Source organism: Aotus nancymaae, unplaced genomic scaffold, assembly GCF_030222135.1.
Source record: "Aotus nancymaae isolate 86718 unplaced genomic scaffold, 86718_ANA_hifiasm-v0.15.2.pri h1tg000010l, whole genome shotgun sequence".
Classification (NCBI taxonomy): Eukaryota; Metazoa; Chordata; class Mammalia; order Primates; family Aotidae; genus Aotus; species Aotus nancymaae.
In genome coordinates, this window is record NW_026988421.1 from 59564908 (window position 1) to 59583994 (window position 19087).

Sequence of the window (19087 nt, forward strand, 5' to 3'; positions counted from 1 at the left end):
ATCCTATATCTAGAAAATCACATTGTCTCAGCCCAAAAGCTCCTTAAACTGATAAGCAATGTCAGCAAAGTCTCAGGATATGAAATCAATGTGCAAAAATCACGAGCATTCCTATACACCAACAACAGACAAGCAGAGAGCCAAATCATGAATGAACTCCCATTCACAATTGCTACAAATAAAATACTTAGGAATACAGTTAACAAAGGATGTGAAGGACCTCTTCAAGGAGATCTACAAACCACTGCTCAGGGAAATAAGAGAAGACAGGAACAAATGGAAAAATATTCCATGCTCATGGATAGGAAGAATCAGTATCGTGAAAATGGCCATGTTGCCCAAAGTACTTTCAATGCTATTCCCATTAAACTACCACTGACATTTTTCACAGAATTAGAAAAAACTATTTTAAAATTTATATGGAACCAAAAAGACTCCATATATCCAAGACAATACTAAGCAAAAAGAACAAAGCTGGAGGCATCACACTACCTGACTTCACACTATACTGCAAGGCAATAGTAACCAAAACAGCATGGAACTGGTATGAAAACAGACACATAGACCAATGGAACAGAATAGGGATGTCAGAAATAAGGCCATACATCTACAACCATCTGATCATTGACAACCCTGACAAAAAAAAAAAAGCAATGGGGAAAGGATTCCCTATTTCATAAATGGTGCTGGGAAAACTGGCTAGCCACATGCAGAAAATTGAAGCAAGACCCCTTCTTTATCATTTATACAAAAATTAACTAAATATGGATTAAAGACTTAAATATAAAACCAAAAACTATAAAAACCCTAGGAAAAAAAATCTAGGCAATATCATTCAGGATATAAACACAGGAAAAGATTTCAAGACAAAACATCAAAAACAACTGCAGCAAAAGCAAAAATTGACAAATAGAAACAGCTTCTGCACAGCAAAACAAACAATCTTCAGAACGAACAGACAACCTACGAAATGGGAGAAAATGCTTGCAAACTATCCCTCTGACAAAGGTCTAATAGCCAGAATCTACAAGGAACTTAAACAAATTTACAAGAAAACAACAACCCCATCAAAAAGTGGGCAAAGGACATGAACAGACACTTCTCAAAACAAGACATTTATGTGGCCAACAAACATGAAAAAAAGCTCAACATTACTGATCATTAGAAAAATGCAAATCAAAATCACAATGAGATACCATCTCACACGAGTCAGAATGGCGATTATTAAAAAGTCAAGAGACAACAGATTCTGGCAAGGCTGTGGAGGAATAGGAACGCTTTTACACTGTTGGTAGGAATATAAATTAGTTCAACCATTGTGAAAGAAGTGTGGCGATTCCTCGGGGGTCTAGAACCAGAAATACCATTTGACCCAGCAATCTCATCATTGAGTATATACCCAAAGGATTATAAATCATTCTATTATAAAGAAACATGTACACATATGTTTATTACAGCACTATTCACAATAGCAAAGACATGGAATCAACCCGAATGCCCATTAATGATAGACTAGATAAAGAAAATATGGTACATATACACCATGGAATACTATGTAGCCATAAAAAGGAACAAGATCATGTCCTTTGCAGGGACATGGATGGAGCTAGAAGCCATATCATCAGGAAATTAATACAGGAATAGAAAACCAAACACTGCATATTCTTACTTATAAACGGTAGCTGAATAATAAGAACACATGGACACAGGGAGGGGAACAATACACACTAGAGCCTGTTGGGGGAGGGAGGGAGGGAGAGCATCACGATAAATAGCTAATGCATGTGGGGCTTAATACCTAGGTGATGGGTTGATAGGTACAGCAAACCACCATGGCACACATTTACCTATGTCAGAAACCTGCACATTCTGCACATGTATCCCAGAACTTAAAATAAAATTAAAAAAAAGAAAGAATGAGACTAGACCCCTATCTCTCACCATACACAATAATCATATAAAAATGGACAAAAGACTTAAGTCTAAGACTTGAAACCATGAAACTACTATTAACAGAAGAAAACATTGGGGAAATGCTCCAGGACATTGGTCTGGGCAAGATTTTCTGTTTAAGACCACAAAAGCGGCCGGGGCGGTGGCTCATGCCTGTAATCCCAGCCTTTGGGAGGCCGAGGCAGGCGGATCACGAGGTCAAGAGATGGAGACCATCCTGGCCAACATGGTGAAACCCCATCTCTACTAAAAAAAATGCAAAAATTAGCTGGGCGTGGTGGCGCGCGCCTGTAGTCCCAGCTACTCAGGAAGCTGAGGCAGAAGAATTGCTTGAACCCAGGAGGTGGAAATTGCAGTGAGCCGAGATTGTGCCACTGCACTCCAGCCTGGCGCCTGGCGACAAAGGAAGACTCTGTCTCAAAAAAAAAAGAAAAAGAAAATCGGTGGTTCACGCCTGTAATCCCAGCACTTTGGAAGACCGAGGTAGGTGGATCAGTTGAGGTCAGAAGTTCAATACCAGCCTGACCAACATGGTGAAACCCCATCTCTACTAAAAATATAAAAAATCACACCTATGATCCCAGCTACTCAGGAAGCTGAGTCAGGAGAATCGCTTGAACCCAGGAGGCAGAGGTCGCAGTGAGCCCAGATCGTGCCATTGCACTCCAGCCTGGGCGACAAGAGCAAGACTCCATCTCAAAAAGAAAGAAAAAAGAAAGAAAATCAATATGTCAAGAAGTCATATACACTACCATATTTATTAAAGCACTATCCATGATAGCCAAAATATGGAATGAATCTAAATGCTCATCAATGGAAGAATGGATTTTTAAAATGTGGCATAAATATACAATAGAATATTACTCAACCATAAAAAAGAATGAAATCCTGTCATTTGCAGCAACATGGATGGAACTGAAGTTCATTATGTTAGGTGACATAGGCCAAGCACAGAAAGACAAATGTGGCATGTTCTCATTCATATGTGGGAGGTAAAACTGTAGATTTTATGAAGACAGAGAGTAGATTGGTGGTTACCAGAGGCTAGGTAGGGTGGGGGAATGGGGAAATGAAAAAAGTTGTAATGAGTATATATTTATACCCATTCAATATTTTAATAGAAGAAATAAGACCTAGTTTTAGATAGATCAGTATAGTTTACAGTAGTCTATTGTACATTTCAAAAAAGCTAGAAAAGAATAATTCAAATGTTTCTAGCATAAAAAAAGACAAATATTTAAGTTGATGGATATCCCAACTACACTGATTTAATATTTACAAATCATATGAATGTATTAAATTATCATATGTACCTCAAAACAATGTAAATCTATTATGCATCAATAAAAATAAATTGTTTTTAAAAGGCAACAATCTTTTCAAAACACTAACAAATAAAGAAATGAAGTAGCAATATATGCTACAACATGGATAAACCTTGCAAACCTTCTAAGAGAAAAAAATGGACACAAAAAGTCACATACCATATTATTCCATTTACATAAAATGTAATAGGCAAACTATAGAGACAGAAAGCAGATTAGTGATTGCAGGGTCTAAGGAAAGTGGGGAGTGAAGAGTGGTTGCTTAATGAGTACAGGTTTTCCTCTTGGATTAAAGGAAACATTCTGGAATATACAGTAGTGACAGTAACACAGTATTATGAATATAATGGAAACCACTGAATCATACACTTGAATGGTTAAAATGGTGAATTTTAAGTCAGTATAACAAAAGCAAAAAATTTACCATGTACACAGTTACAACTGTATAAAAATATAATGTAAGTGTAAGAGAAAAGAGTAAAAGAACAGTTTTTAAAAGACCTAGGTGGTTGAGTTGGTTTTTTTCTATTTTTCAAACTTGTTATTAACATTATCATATTGTTTTCACAACAAAAAGAGATAATCATCATATATTGAGTACCTACTGTATTTTAAGCACTGTGCTAGGTATTTTAATAAATCAAGAGTGTTTTCCAGCCTGCTGGGTGAACAGAAAACATCTAACACAAACATGGAAGGGAGCAAAGGAATCTAGTTCTAGAGGAAAAAACTGAATGCCTTAGTTATCTATTGCGATATGACAAACTATCCCTAAACATGGCAGCTTTAAACAATAATTTTTTTCTTTTTTGAGACAGAGTATCACTCTGTCACCCAGGCTGGAGTGCAGTGGCACTGTGTCGGCTCACTGCAACCTCCGTCTCCTGAGTTCAAGCAATTCTCCTGCCTCAGCCTCCCGAGTAGCTGGGATTACAGGCACACACCACCACGCCTGGCTAACTTTTTAAAATATTTTTAGTAGAAACGAGGTTTCACCATGTTGGCCAGGACGGTCTCGAACTCCTGACCTCAGGTGATCTATCCACCTTGGCCGCTCAAAGTGCTGGGATTACAGGCGTAAGCCACTGCACCCGGCCCCTAAACAATATTTAGCAAATATCTCTGTGTATTTAAAGGCATGTGCATAGATGAGCTCTCTAAGGTCAACATAATGGTTAATTTTAGGTATCAACTTTACTGGGCTAATGGACACTGTGATGGTTAATACTGAGTGTTAACTTGATTGGATTAAAGGATATAAAGTATTGTTCCTGGGTGGGTCTGTGAGAGTGTTGTCAAAGGAAATAAACATTTGAGTCAGTGGACTGGGAGAGGCAGACCCACCCTCAATCTGGGTGGGCATCAGCTAATCAGCTCCCAATATGGTTAGAATAAAGTAGGCAGAAGTAGGAAATAACAGGCTTGCTGAGTCTTCTGGCCTTCATCTTCCTCCTGTGCTGGATGCTTCTTGCCCTCAAACATCAGATTCAAAGTTCTTCAGCTTCTGGACTCTTGGACTTACACCAGTGGTTTGCCAGGGGCTCTCGGACCTTTGGCCACAGACTGAAGGCTGTTGCACTGTCAGCTTCCCTACTTTTGAGGTTTTGGGACTCGGAGTGATCCACCACTGGCTTCCCGGCTCCTCAACTTGCAGACAGCCTATAGTGTAACTTCATCTTCTGATTGTGTGAGTCAATTCTCCTTAATAAACTCCCTTTCATATACACATCTATCCTATTATTTCTGTCCCTCTAGAGAACCCTGACTAATACAGATGTCCAGATATCTGGTAAAATGTTATTTGTGGGTATGTTTGTGAGGGTATCTCCAGAAGAGATAAACATTTGCATCAGTAGACTGAATAAAGAAGACCACCCTTACCAATGCTGGCAGGCAGTAACCTATCATTCACTGAGGGCCTAAATAGAACAAAAAGGCAGATGAAGGGCAAATTTTCTCTCTCCTTGAATTAAGACATTGATCTGTCCCTAGACATTAGCATTCTTGGTTCTCGAGCTTTCAGACCTGAACTGAACTACACCACCAGTTTTCCTGGTCCTCCAGCTTGCAGATGGCAGATCATGAGATGTCTCAGCCTCCCTAATCACATAAGGCAATTCCTATAATGAATCTCCTCATGTGTATAGGTATATATATACAAACACATATATATATGCATATATCTTAGCAGCTCTGTTTCTCCAGAGAACCCTGACTGATATAGTCAAGAAAAAATACTTGGTTTTCCCATATAATTTAATAGCCCCCAAAAAAATAAGAATTAGTAAAAGGGATGACAGTATTTTGTAAAGAAATAAAACAGTGCTATAATTAAAATTCCTTAGAGTTATAAGAAGGGTGGTCTGCAGATCTAGTTGTGTCCCATTTATAATCCTAATACATTGATCATAGCTGTATTTTAATGTAATCTTTAAAATTGTTCCTTTCAATTGCCTTTATAAAAACTCAATCCCATATATACAGCTTGTCCATAGTTTTATAGGGAATCAATTCAATTCTATAAATAACTGGGTATAAGATTTCATTCTTTTTTTTTTTTTTTTAAAGACAGGGTTTCACCATGTTGGTCAGGCTGGTCTTGAACACCCGACCTCAGGTGATCCGTCTGCCTTGGCCTCCAAAGTGCTTGGATTACAGGCATGAGCCACTCTGCCTGGCCAAGATTTCATTCTTAATAAGCTTATTCCGCCCTTCTATATCTGACATGGCTTAAAAAAAAAATAGATTAAGATGTCTTTGGTAGGTCTAGATCTCTGCTATTACAAAGTCAAAGAAAACTACTTTTTTGAGAATTCGAGGTTGAATATGACACTGGTACCACACCATAAAGAAAAGAAGATCCCATCCTTCTTGATTCTACTTCTTACTTCTTAATTGGCCGTGGTATCAAGAGATTGATTAGGTAGGAAAATCCCATAAGTAAGCTGCCCTCGTGCTAACTAGGCTGTATCTTCAATCTTCTTCAAACATTTATGTATAAGTACCACAGTGACTAAAAAACAACCCACAATTAATTGCTTAAGCTTTAAAAGTACGGTCATTTGCAATGTAGCAACTCCTTGATAATTATTTCCATAGCTTTTCACAATAGCTTTAATTTACTGACTAAATCTTAATGAAAGTTTTATTGCCAATAACTTCATAATTTTCTTTGTCCAACTTGTACTAAGTCCTCTCACATATGGTATCCAAAACATATACCTAGAGTTATTCTCCAATTCATATAAAATTACAAAGAAGAATCCTAAATAGTGGCAAAGCCCCTAAAACTCTGCAGTTGTTGTCAAAGCTATTCTTTTCAGGTGAAGTGCAAAAGCACACAAGGCAGCTAAGTTAAAATTACCATACTTTGATCATCTCTTGTTGGTAACTATGTGTTTTGTGTGAAATTTTCATAATACAATTGTGTAAAAGAAAGAACAGGGATTTGGGGTCTGATTGACCTAGCCTGAATTGTGTGGTAGGCAAAATTCTAAGATGGCCCCAAGATTCCAAACCCTGCTGTTACACACCCTAAATAATCCCCTTCACTTGGACAGGACTTGTGAATATAATAGAATAATCACTTTCATAATTGCATTCTATAATATAAAACTCTATTCGAGCAGACATCAGAGGAATTATCATGCTGACCTTGAAGAAGCAAAGTACCATGTTGTGGAAACAGCCACATGGCAAGGAAGAGTGGGCAGCCTGTAGGAACTGAAAATGCCCCCCTAATGACAACCAGCAAGTCTAACAACCACAGGAGCTGAATTCTGCCAACAACTAGTTATCTTAGAATAGGACCCCAAACCTCAGATGAGACTGCAACCCCAGTCACCACCTTGAGACCTGATGAAACCCTGAGCAAAGGACCCAGACAACACATAACCACACTCCTGACCTACAGAAACTGTGAGGTAATAAATTTGTGTTGTTTTAAGCCACTAAGTTCATGGCTCTTTCTCATGCAGCAATAGAAAACAAATACAAGTCACATGCCCACTCTTTGCCCAGAGGAGGGTGGGATACCTTGATTGATAGACAAAGTGATGCTTCATCCAATGACAGAGGGGTGTGCTCCTTAAGTACAACTGAGGTGTCAATATCAGTTGGGAGGATAGATGCTGGAATAAAGAACAAAAATTACTCATCACGACACATTATCTGACATCTCATATGCCTTCAGCATTCAACTCGTGACTCTTCCCTGCTGGAGGCTTTGCCTACTGCCATCTACACATCTGAATTTATGTGCCATTGTGCCAGAGAAAAATAATACATGAGGGCAATAAAATGAGTGAGAACACTAAGCTAATATTACAAGTTACAGCCCTGTCTGCCAATACACTCATGTGTCGCTTAATGACAAAGATATATTCTGAAAAATCCATCCTTAGATGATTTCATCAATGTGCAAACATTGTGGAGTATACTTACACAAATCTAGATGGTATGGACTACCACACACTTAGCCTAGATAATATAGTCCCAGTACCCCAACTGGTACTGCTCCGTTGCCTGTTAGGAACCATGCCACACAGCAGGAGGTGAGCAGGCGAGAGAGTAAGTCTTCATCTAGATTCACAGCCATTCCCCATTGCTCACATTACCATCTGAGCTCCACCTCCTGTCAGATCAGCATTAGATTCTCAGAGGAGCATGAACCCTACTGTAAAGTGCACAACCTACTGTGATCTAGGTTGTGTGTTCCTTATGAAAATCTATTGCCTGATGATCTGTCACTGCCTCCTATCACCCCCAGATGGAACCGTCTGGTTGCAGGAAAATAAGCTCAAGCTCAGGGCTCCCACTGATTCTATATTATGGTGAGCTGTGTATTTCATTGTATATTACAATGTAGTAATAATAGAAATAAAGTGTACAATAAATGTAATGCACTTGAATCATCTCAAAACCATCCCTCCTCCCCCAGCCTGTGGAAAATTGTCTTCCACAAAACTGGTCTCTGGTGCCAAAAAGGTTGGGGACCACTGGTGTAGCCTATTGCTCCTAGATTACAAACCTATACAACATATTAAGTAGGCAACTGTAACACAATAGTGTTTGTGTATATAAACATATCTATCTAAACAAAGAAAAGATACAGTGAAAATACAGTATTAAAGTTTTATGGGACTGCTGCTGTATATGCAGTCCACCATTGACCCAAGTGTCATTATGAGATGCGTGACTGTAATTAGCTATGTGAACTTGGGCAAGCTATTCATGGGCCCCAGTTTCCCATCTCTAGATGAAGAGATTGGACCAGCTTTAATATTTCTTCCAGCATTAAACTTCTATGATTTTATAAAATGCTCCCAAAACCATCAAAATAATTTAAGATAAATTTCTGATTTGTTATAAAAGAACAAAGAAATGCCATGCTGCTCCCAATCACATGCCCTGTTAAGCCAAATTAGCTTAATAGAAACTGTCACATTAAAGAACAGAAACAGGGAGTAGCAGGGAGGAGATCATCAGGATCACCAGTGGCTCTTTACCAATTAAAATTTGCACATGGTTGCAAAACAATGTTTTATGAGATTATTGTCATGAATTAGAAACATATGTATTTTACTTCTGTATTCCTAACTTGCCACTCACTGCATTAAATGACAATGCTAAAGGCCAGGCGTGGTGGCTCACACCTGTAATCCCAGCACTTTGGGAGGCCAAAGTGGGCGGATCACGAGGTCAGCAGTTCGAGACCAGCCTGACCAACATGGTGAAACCCCATCTCTACCAAAAATACAAAAATTAGCCGAGCATGGTGGCGAGTGCCTGTAATCCCAGCTACTCAGGAAGCTGAGGCAGGAGAATTGCTTGAACCTGGGAAGCGGAGGTTTCAGTGAGCTGAGATCGCTCCACTGCACTCCAGCCTCGACAACAGAGTTGAGGCTCTGTCTCAAAAAACAAAAAAATTACAATGGTAGAGACCTAAGGTTGGCGCCAAAATAACTCATTTGGATTTGGAAATTCACACTTTTTGGGGGGGTGGAATCTACACCAATTTTGATCTCTTGGCTCACTCTAGCACTATGATAACAGCCAAAAAAACATTATTTCACTGTTTTAAAAGCCTACATTAACTCAAACAAGCTAAAAGTTAAATGTTAAATAGAGGTATTTCACTTGAAATGTTGCAAAGACATTTTAATCACAATTGTTCTCACAAAATACACAATAACTTTACAATCGATTCTTTTCCTCGTAGTCTTGCTTTCCCCTCCGCCCCCCAAAAAAAGCCCTCTCAAAGTAAAAATTTTGATTGAGCAATTTTAATCATAATCAATTCCCATTACTGTCAAGCTTTTAAGCAAGTGAGGAGGATTCTTGAAAGGGGAAGGGAAGGTTACAGAAGAAAAAGAGCTTTCAGTAAATATCATCATTCAAACGCACAGAAAGAAAGATAAAAAGGGCTTCAAAATTAAAATATAACGAGTAAAATGGTAAGGTTAAATTCTAGGTTATCTCAGGACACAGGTACAATCTAAGGACAAGATTAAAAAATAAAAACATAGTTCTTGGACAATATCTATTGGAAAAAGTGCAAGTGAATTTTGTGTTTACGATAAAATTTATGCCTGGCGATGTTGGGAATTACTTTGTTCCCATACAGTATTCATAGACAAAACGGGATCCCTCCTGTAGCTCTGCCAAAATTTTTTTTAAAAGATAAAATTCCTAAAAGAACAATCTCAAATAAGACAAAATTTGTCCTTACAAGTCTCAAATATTCCACTCCTCTTCCACAATTAAATGAGTATAGACACTTAGCACCATAATTTGGTTTAGAGAATGGTATGAGAAGGTCTCAAGAAAATTTACACACCTTATCAAGTGGAATCACTTAACATAGAGGCTTCCAAAGGTCGAGTTGCCTTCCTTATTATGAAATGTGCCATTATGAGAATGACGGTGTCATGTCCATGAACACTTCTAGAAACTTAACCTAGTGAAAGGCTTTCTGTTATTTGTCTCAAATTGTCCATCGACAGAACTTGGCTCTCCCGTGGCGCCACGTGCCGTGCATATGCCGCGCGGACCCGCGGACACAACCCCAGGCCTCAGTGTCCTGAGGCCGAAGACAGCACAGACCTCGGTTCTCAGAGTTTTAAGAAATAACGCGGATAAAACACCTAGGGCGGAAGCCACACAGAACCCGGGGAGGCATTAATGGCATTTAATGATAATGAATGCAGACTAATGCGCAGAACTTGGTTCTCAGACTACGTCCCAGGCCACCCGTCTGCTGACACAGCGGAGAGCACTCTTGCAGCCTGACGTCTCTCCATTAAGCTCGGCAATGAGGGGATCACTGGGAATTTAAAAACTGGGAGACGGCTGCTTGGGCAGAAGCCCGGGGAGGATGGCCAGTATCCTGGCTCGTCACGCTTCCCGGCTCAATCCGCAGAAGAAACTGTTCTGAAGGCGACCCCCCAAGTCTTAGCGGGAAACGCCAAGGAAGACGCTGCTCTCGCAGAAATGCAAAATTTTCGGGAGCGCGGGCCCACAGCACGGAACGGAACAGATCTTTGTTTCATAGCCCTCTCGTAGACCTAATAAAGAAACGGGAGGGCGAAAACCAGGTCAGCGGCCAGAAGCCAGGCAAGGTTGCGATTTTCGGAGCACAGAGAAGGGAAGAGTTTCTAAGATCTGAATGTACCTCTACTTAGGGTGCTATTATTTCTTCGCGTCCACGCTGTAATTCCCGCACCCCGAGCCCTCAGCCCCGACGCCTCTCACCGAGCAGAGCTCGGAAGGGTGCACGCCCCGCCCATTCACGGGCCTGGCGCCAGCGCAGTGGTTGTTACACTAAAGTATCTCCGCCTCCCGTGTTTTCTCGTGGCAGCGATGGCCGAGTGGTTAAGGCGTTGGACTTGAAATCCAATGGGGTCTCCCCGCGCAGGTTCGAACCCTGCTCGCTGCGGAAGTGGGTGCTTCTAATTTTTTCGATTTTCTTTTTTTTATTTATTGGACGCCTTCAAATGAAAATTCTTACTCTTCTCTCTGTATTTTCCATACCTGCCAGCTAACGGAGTAGTTTTATACGCTATAAAAAAGCCGATAAATATCAGTGCTGCAAATATGCACTGTTTACACCAAGAGAGAAGTCCTTCCACTGTCCTAAAAGGCAAAGTAGCTCTTCGTGCCCCATGTGAAGAGCAACTTGGCAAAATAGAAATAAATGAATATAAATATTAACGCAAGTTTTCGGGTTATCACAGCCTGATGATACTATCAGCTTACTAAACTAAGAACAAAGCTAGCCACCTTCCCTTTCATCCCAGAATCACTTCCAACGGTTTCCAGACCACATCCAAAAGTGATATGAAATGGGAGATAATAAAAGCAATTTTAAAGTTCTACTTATAAAGCATCTTAGATACATTCACATAATGGAACACTACACATATAGCCATTAAAATGGTGTTAATAATGTGGGTGGGCCTTCCCAATGCATTGCCAAATGCAAAAAGTAGGACAGATCAAAAAACAGCATATCATATTATGATGACGTTTTTGTTAAGCAATTCCTGTATATACCCATCTATGTGGGAAGAATGGGAGAGAGAGAGAGAGTTGGAGAGTGAATGGAGACTGGAAAGAAATACACCAAAATGTTAGCAAGGATGATTATCCCTGGGTGGTGTGATTTGGGGAGATTTTTATTTTCTTAAATAGTTTTTTCCTTAACTGGATTTTCTAAGATTTCTGCATGGACCCAGTATTGTTTCAAATAAGAAAATTGTGAGGTTAATCTTTGAAACCCTACACATCCCCTGTCTGCTACCTTCCACCCACTTTCACCATCTCTCTCCCACCCCATGCTTCCCAGGTGCTCTTATGGACTTCCCTGATACTTCAAGGCTAGGGATAGTTTTCCGTGGTACCTGAAGTGGATTCCACCCACATAGCCCCATCCTATTTGAGACCTGACTGAACACACACACTCACCACATTTACATTTTCTTTTTTCTGTTTTTTTATGGAGATGGAGCCTCACTCTGCTGCCCAGGCTGGCGTATAGTGGTGTGATCTTGGCTCACTGCAACCTCCACCTCCCAGGTTCAAGTAATTCTCTGCCTTGGCCTCCTGAGTATCTGGGATTACAGGTGCCCGCCATCATGCCGGCTAATTTTTTTGTATTTTTCGTAGAGACCGTATTTCACCATCTTGGCCAGGCTGGTCTTGAACTCCTGACCTCATGATCCACTCACCTCAGCCTCCCAACATGCTGGGATTACAGGCATGAGCCACCGCACCCAGCCCATATTTACATTTTCAATCCATCCTCTGTGCCCAATCCCCACCCTTTCCTCCCCCATTTAAGTCACTTACAAGCAGCTGCATTAGTTTCCTAACTGGTCACCTTTCTTGTATCAGTCAGGATTACATTCAGCTGCAAATAACAGAAAATCCAATTCTAGTGTCTTAAACTCATAGGGATTTGTCTCGAAAAACCTGGGAGATTAATACCATTCCTGGATCCAAGAGAATAAAATAGTATATAACGTATTTGTTTCCATTTAAAAAATTAAAAAATATTTGACACTGCATTAAAATGTCAATCCTGGCCGGGCACAGTGACTCACACCTGTAATCCCAGCACTTTGGGAGGCAGAGGCATAGATCACCTGAGGTCAGGAGTTCAAGACCAGCCTGGCCCACATGTTGAAAACCCCATCTCTACTAAAAATACAAAAATTAGCTGGCCGTGGGGGCAGGCGCCTGTAATTTCAGCTACTTGGAGGCCGAAGCAGGAAAATCACTTGAACCCAGGAGGTAGAGGTTGCAGTGAGCCAAGACAGTGCCACCACACTCCAGCCTGGACAACAAGAGTGAAACTCTGTCTCAAAAAAAAAAAAAAAAAAAAAAGTTAATCCAAGGAAGAACGATATCCAAAATTATAAATTGAGACATTCCATCAAAAAGGCAAATTAATGATCAATTTTATTTCTAAATAGTATTCTCCAAGCTGTAAAGGTAGCTTCATTTGACAACTCTTTTACCTTGTGAAATCATATCTTATTGTTTCAAGAATTTTTTTTAAGTAAGAAATGATGTTTCAAATATATAGTCACTTGTCACCATTTTTTAAAAAAGAAAGAACAAAGAAATCTGGGAATAGGAAATTCTCAGATGAAACAGGAAACGCCTCTTTCCATCTTTCTGCTTTGCCATTTTCTATATGCATATACATCTTTTCATCTCATAGTCCCAATATGGTTGCTATACCTTCAGACCTTACATATTCATTCAGCCAGGAAGGGGAGAGACAAGAACCCTCATTTATGTCTCATTTACCCAAACTATGTGTATCATGGCTACAGTTAGCTAGAAGGAATCTTGGGGAAGTTTAGCTGGGTATATTGCTTCCCAAATTGAAATTGGGAAGAAAGAAAATTAGATGGTACTAAGTGGAAAATCAGTTACGTTTGCCACAGTCATATAACAGGAAAGTCAAAGCTTGTTGACATTGGACCTTCGAGACAAGTCCCCTGTCTTTCTTTCTGGCCTTCCCACCCTTCTCCTCCTTCTCCTTTGGAGTTACTGGAAGACCTCCTAGCACTACATGGTGGCTTACGCCTTTGGGCCTTTTTAACATGTTCACATGCAACTAACTGGAATATCTTCACCCTTGTCCCCTCACTATAGGAAGAGGGCTACCTGGCATTTGAAATCCCTTCTTATTAAGGAGACTTGCTTTCCTTTTGAATCTAGGTGTGAGGCTGTAATCCACTCCCAACCCCACTCCCAGCAGGGAACCTGAAAAAGTCATGTACTTGCCCTCACTCTCCCTTGCAGCTGAGGAGGCAGCATGTACCTAGGCTCAGCCAATCCAATGTGCCCATCCCCAACTTTCAATCAACAGCTATTATTAATAATACAAAAATCAGGTAGGATGGAAATCCGTCCTGGCAGCAGGCAGAGGCAACAATGGCACCCACAGGGATTGCCAGGGCCAGAGCTGCAACTGGAATTTATAGCTGTTCAATAGCAGAACAGTAGGGTCCACATGAGACGAATTTTGTAGCATCATTCTGCTGTGATCTTGGACTCTACCTAGTGATTTTCCAGGCTTCATGGCCATTCTACAAACTATTCAGTATCCTTCCAGTAAATTCCTATGAGTTTCTTCTTAAATCAGCCTCATTTAAAAACAAATGGAGTGGGAGGCTTCCAAAAGTGATAACCTCCTCTCATCCCATCATTGTCTGCCAAGAAAACTCCTATTCTTCCAAGTCCCACTTCTTAGGGAAAGCATTCCTGCAAAATCTCTCAGGCTGATTCAGAAGCCACCCCTTAGCCTGGATGCAGTGGCTTACAACTGTAATACCAGCACTTTGGGAGGCTGAGGGTAGCAGATCACCTGAGCAAACATGGCAAAACTCCATCTCTACTAAAAATACAAAAATTAGCTGTGGTGACTCATGCCCATAGTCCCAGCTACTCAGGAGGCTGAGGCAGGAGAATCACTTGAACCTGGGAGGTAGAGGTTGCAGTGAGCCCAGATCACGCTGTTATTGCACTCCAGCCTGGGCAACAGAGCAAGATTCTGTTTTAAAAAAAAAAAAAAAAAAAAGCCACCTTTTTTTTTTTTTTTTTTGAGACAGGGTCTCACTCTGGTCACCCAGACTGGAGTACAGTGGTAATCACAGCTCACTGCAGCCTTGGCCTCTCAGACTTAATCGATCCTTCCACCTCATACTCCTTAGTAGTTAGGACTACAAGTGCACATCGCCATACCTAGCTAATTCTTTTTAATTATTTTTTTGTAGAGACGGGGTCTCACTATGTTGCCCAAGACTGGTCTCAAATTCCTGGCTCAAGGTATCCTCCCACCTCAGACTCCCAAAGTGCTGGGATTACAGGCCTGAGCCATGGTGCTCAGCCCCTGGAAGCCCCTTTAATTCTTCCATTTCCTATTATAGCAAGGCTCACGTTGCACTATTTCCACCTGTTTGCCTTTCTTACCACTAAGTGGTAAACTCCCTGAGAATGTGTAAAGGATCATATGTCTCATTTTTGTGCCCCTACATAGCACAGAAAAGGACTCAAATTTTTTATGAAGAAATGAATATATATCAGCACACATCCATACTTTACCCCTAGAATGCCCCCAAAAAAGTGGGAAGAGAGGAGGGGTTTAACATGCTGTTCCCCTTTTGAAGGTCACTAATCTTTGCCTTACTATAAGTTATTATAATACTGAGTATCCCTCACCTAGAATAGTTTTAATATAAAAGAGGGCAGCGGACAACAGCCTATGTACCCCTCCTTCCCTTTCCATATTTTTTCCTTGCCTCTTCTTCCCATCCTTTGTCTTCTAGCACTGAAAGGGCGGCTAGAACCAGGAGGCAAGTACATACAGACCTCTGTCTTCATGGGTCACCCCTACCTTCATCTCCTTGAGAATGTTCACTTTCCACCTGGCCTCCATGCAACTCTAGACTCAGCTCTCTCCATGGTGAGCAAAGGAAAAATCCATGAAAGGGGTGGGGAGGTTCTGCAGTGCACTCCTCTTCTCAGAGGAAACCATTTCAACTCCTCTTCCCATGTTTCTCTTCTCCAGAGTTCTCTCACCCACTACCAACCCTCCTGTGCATCCCCTCGAGCCAGCTTTTTCTGACCCAACTTCACATGATGCACTGTCTTGAGGATTTTCCTTCAAGACCTCAACTTTTTCATTATTTTATGTTACGCAGCAATTCAGCCTTGTCCCTGAACTCTGGCCTCAATGTGCCTGGCAATCAGAGCCCTCTTTGAAGGCCAAGAAAGTTATAAATATAATATCAAGGTCTCTTTCTCCCAAATGTTTTTCTACCTACTTCCTTTAGTAGAAACTAAATCCTGCAACTTTCTGATCAGTGTTGAAAGATTTGAAACATAAATAGACTGAAGTGAATTTTTTGCAAATCGTAATCAGTTAATCTGTAGGAATGCTGAATTTACAATTATCTTTCCCTTCTAAACCCAGGTCCCAAATCCATTTCAGTTGGTGGCATTACCAACCATGGAGCAGGACACACCCACTGGGAATGATCCTGATATTTCTCTGTTCCTTAACCCATATCCTATTCAACCCAAATGCCATTGAGTTTGCCCCTAAATACGTCGAGAATTCACTTTTCCATATTTACTACCACCACTCTGTCCAAATCAACACCACCTCTCATCTCAACTACTACTTGGCCTCCTAATTGTCTCCTCCAATCCACTCTTCCTCTCCTCCAATCTGTTCTCCGTAAAATAAAATTTTCTTTAAAAATGCACATTTGGTCTTATAACCTTCCTCCTGAGAACTCTCCTGGGGATTTCCATGTGCTCTTATAATAAAGACTAGAATCTCTAGCATGACCCCACAGCTGTCCAGGACCCTGCATGGCATATTACTGGGCCTCTCCCTCTCATTCTCTGGCCAGATGTATTTTCTTTTCTTTTAGTTCTTTGAAGAAACCAAACTCTTTCTCACCTTAGGAATTCTGTTCCAATGCCTCCCTCCCCATCAAACTGATGAGGCCTCCTTCTCATGTAATTTCATACCATTTTACTCTTTTTCTTCACAACACATCATGTTTTGTGATATTTTAGTGTGCAGTGTTTGCTTCATGTCTCTGAGTGTGTGTGTGCACGTGTGTGTGTAAAACCACAAAAATCCCCTTATCTGCTATTTAGTGGGCCTTCAGTAAGCAATATTGTTGAGTGAATTTTTTTTTTTTTTTTTTTTTTTTTTTTTTTTTTTTTTGAGACGGAGTTTCGCTCTTGATACCCAGGCTGGAGCGCAATGGCGCGATCTCGGCTCACCGCAATCTCCGCCTCCTGGGTTCAGGCAATTCTCCTGCCTCAGCCTCCTGAGTAGCTGGGATTACAGGCACGCGCCACCGTGCCCAGCTAATTTTTTGTATTAGTAGAGACGGGGTTTCACCATGTTGACCAGGATGGTCTCGATCTCTTGACCTCGTGATCCACCCGCCTCGGCCTCCCAAAGTGCTGGGATTACAGGCTTGAGCCACCGCGCCCGGCCTTGTTGAGTGAATTTTGTGATTGTGAGGACCAGAAGGCAAGAGGTCTCAGAACACCTGAAAGGGTGGGAAACAGAGGGTAAACTCTGTTTTCCTACAACTTTGGGGATGAATCAAAACTGTGCCTGAAGAGATTTGTGCCCTGTCTGCATAGATCTGCGGGAACATTGCAGCTCAACCACTTGATATATTGCAGCACTGTTTAGTGTGATTTATGAAGCTGTTGTTCAGTTTTAACTCAACATGTTCATTGTAAAGCAGTTTCATCCTCAGAGGTTTCATTAATGGAGGCATTGTTGTGTAGTGAGGCAGTAGAAAAAGGAAGTGAAAGAGAGGGCTGGGCTAGGACCTGTGTAACGCTTGCATTTCAAGTCCCCTCTGGAGGGAATGCCCATGTCTGGAGTCTTGTTCCCCAGTGTGCCCATGTCCCCTAAAACATCTGGTCTCAGGTTCCTTCTACATACTAGAGTTCAAACAACTAATAATAATACCTAAGTCTTAGCTCCTGCAGGGGTGAGAGAGAGGCTCTGACACTGGAATTTTCAGGTAAAACAGATATCCTGTTCCATCTGAAGCACTGATGGAGAAAACATAGAGCTTTCAGCTCTTGTTCCAACAACTAGTTTCTTTTCCAACCTGCATGAAGTTGATCAGTCAAGCTCACCCAAGCTCACAGACTAGAAGCCCCAGGAAACGAGTTATTTCTGTTTTCTTCCCACCATCCCACACACATACTCTTACAATATCCCTTCCCTTCCCTCGGGTCCTAGGTCCCTCAGCCCAGAGAATGCTTGTCATGGACTTGGGCTTACCTCAGCTGCTTTGCCTGGTGCTGGGCTGCCAAGGGAGGCATGCATGAGCAAGGCCAGGTCTCCACCGATATCTCAGACCATTTAGATATCTCAGTGACAAAGGGCATGACATGTGGGCTATCTGCTCATGATACTTTCTGCTGCTTGAGGTGGGAGTGAGAAGAGACTAGGGCTGGTAAGCTTCTCACTCAGGGACTGATGCAGGGTACAGCTTCTGTCTGCAGGACTCATAAATCCCCTGGTCCCCACCCCAGGGATTTCAGAACCCCCTTTGTTCTTTTAATTTTTATTCTAATAAAGCCTCCTACATCACATATGTCTACAAAGACTCTTGGGGAATATATTTCCCTACCAAACATATTCATTTCAGACAAAATTCTCAGAACATTTGTTCAGGCCAGGTGCGGTGCATCCCACCTGGAATCTCAGCAGTTTGGGAGGCCAAGGCAGGCAGATCACTTGAGGTGAGGAGTTCGAGACCAGCCTGGCCAACACGGGGAAACCCCGTCTCCACTAAAAACACAAAAATTACCTGGGTGTGGTGACTCATGTCTGTAATCCCAACTACTCGGAGGCTGAAGCAAGAGACTCTCTTCAATCCAGGCCTTGGAGGTTGTAGAGAGCCAAGATTGTGCCACTGCACTCCAGCCTGGGCAACAGAGCAAGACTCGGTCTCAAAAAAAAATTGTTCAGCACAGGAACTTTAGACACATTTTATCTGACACTACAAGTCATTCCAAGAGTTGAATATACACAGTGTCCTTCTGAAAGTTACTTGTCTTTCAGATGTGAAGACACATACATCATTAGAGACAGAATGCTAGTGTTTTGAAATAGCATGTGCTTTGAATGTTGAAGCACAGAAATGCTGCACTTAACTTTTGGTGCACACCTCTAGTACAGGGGTTAGTTAGCAACTTTCTCTATAGAATGTCAGCCAGTAAATACTTTAGGTGTTGCAGGC

General features: G+C 41.3%; 1 protein-coding gene and 1 non-coding gene across 3 annotated transcripts in view; one reads left to right on the forward strand and one right to left on the reverse strand.

The window, feature by feature from the left end:
* CTNNA3 (catenin alpha 3) overlaps positions 1-15768 on the reverse strand; it is a 1835081-nt gene extending 1819313 nt beyond the window's left edge. Inside the window, exon 1 of one of the 2 annotated variants that reach the window (XM_064374172.1) lies at positions 15688-15768. The gene's annotated coding sequence lies outside the window, so the exon portion shown is untranslated. Of the gene's footprint in view, positions 1-7313; positions 7375-15687 lie in introns of those variants that run through there. The other variant, XM_064374173.1, reaches the window with a different exon arrangement.
* Positions 11133-11214, forward strand: TRNAS-UGA (transfer RNA serine (anticodon UGA)). Its single transcript has one exon. It is a non-coding gene; the product is annotated as a tRNA-Ser (tRNA).
* Positions 15769-19087: the final 3319 nt, after the last annotated feature.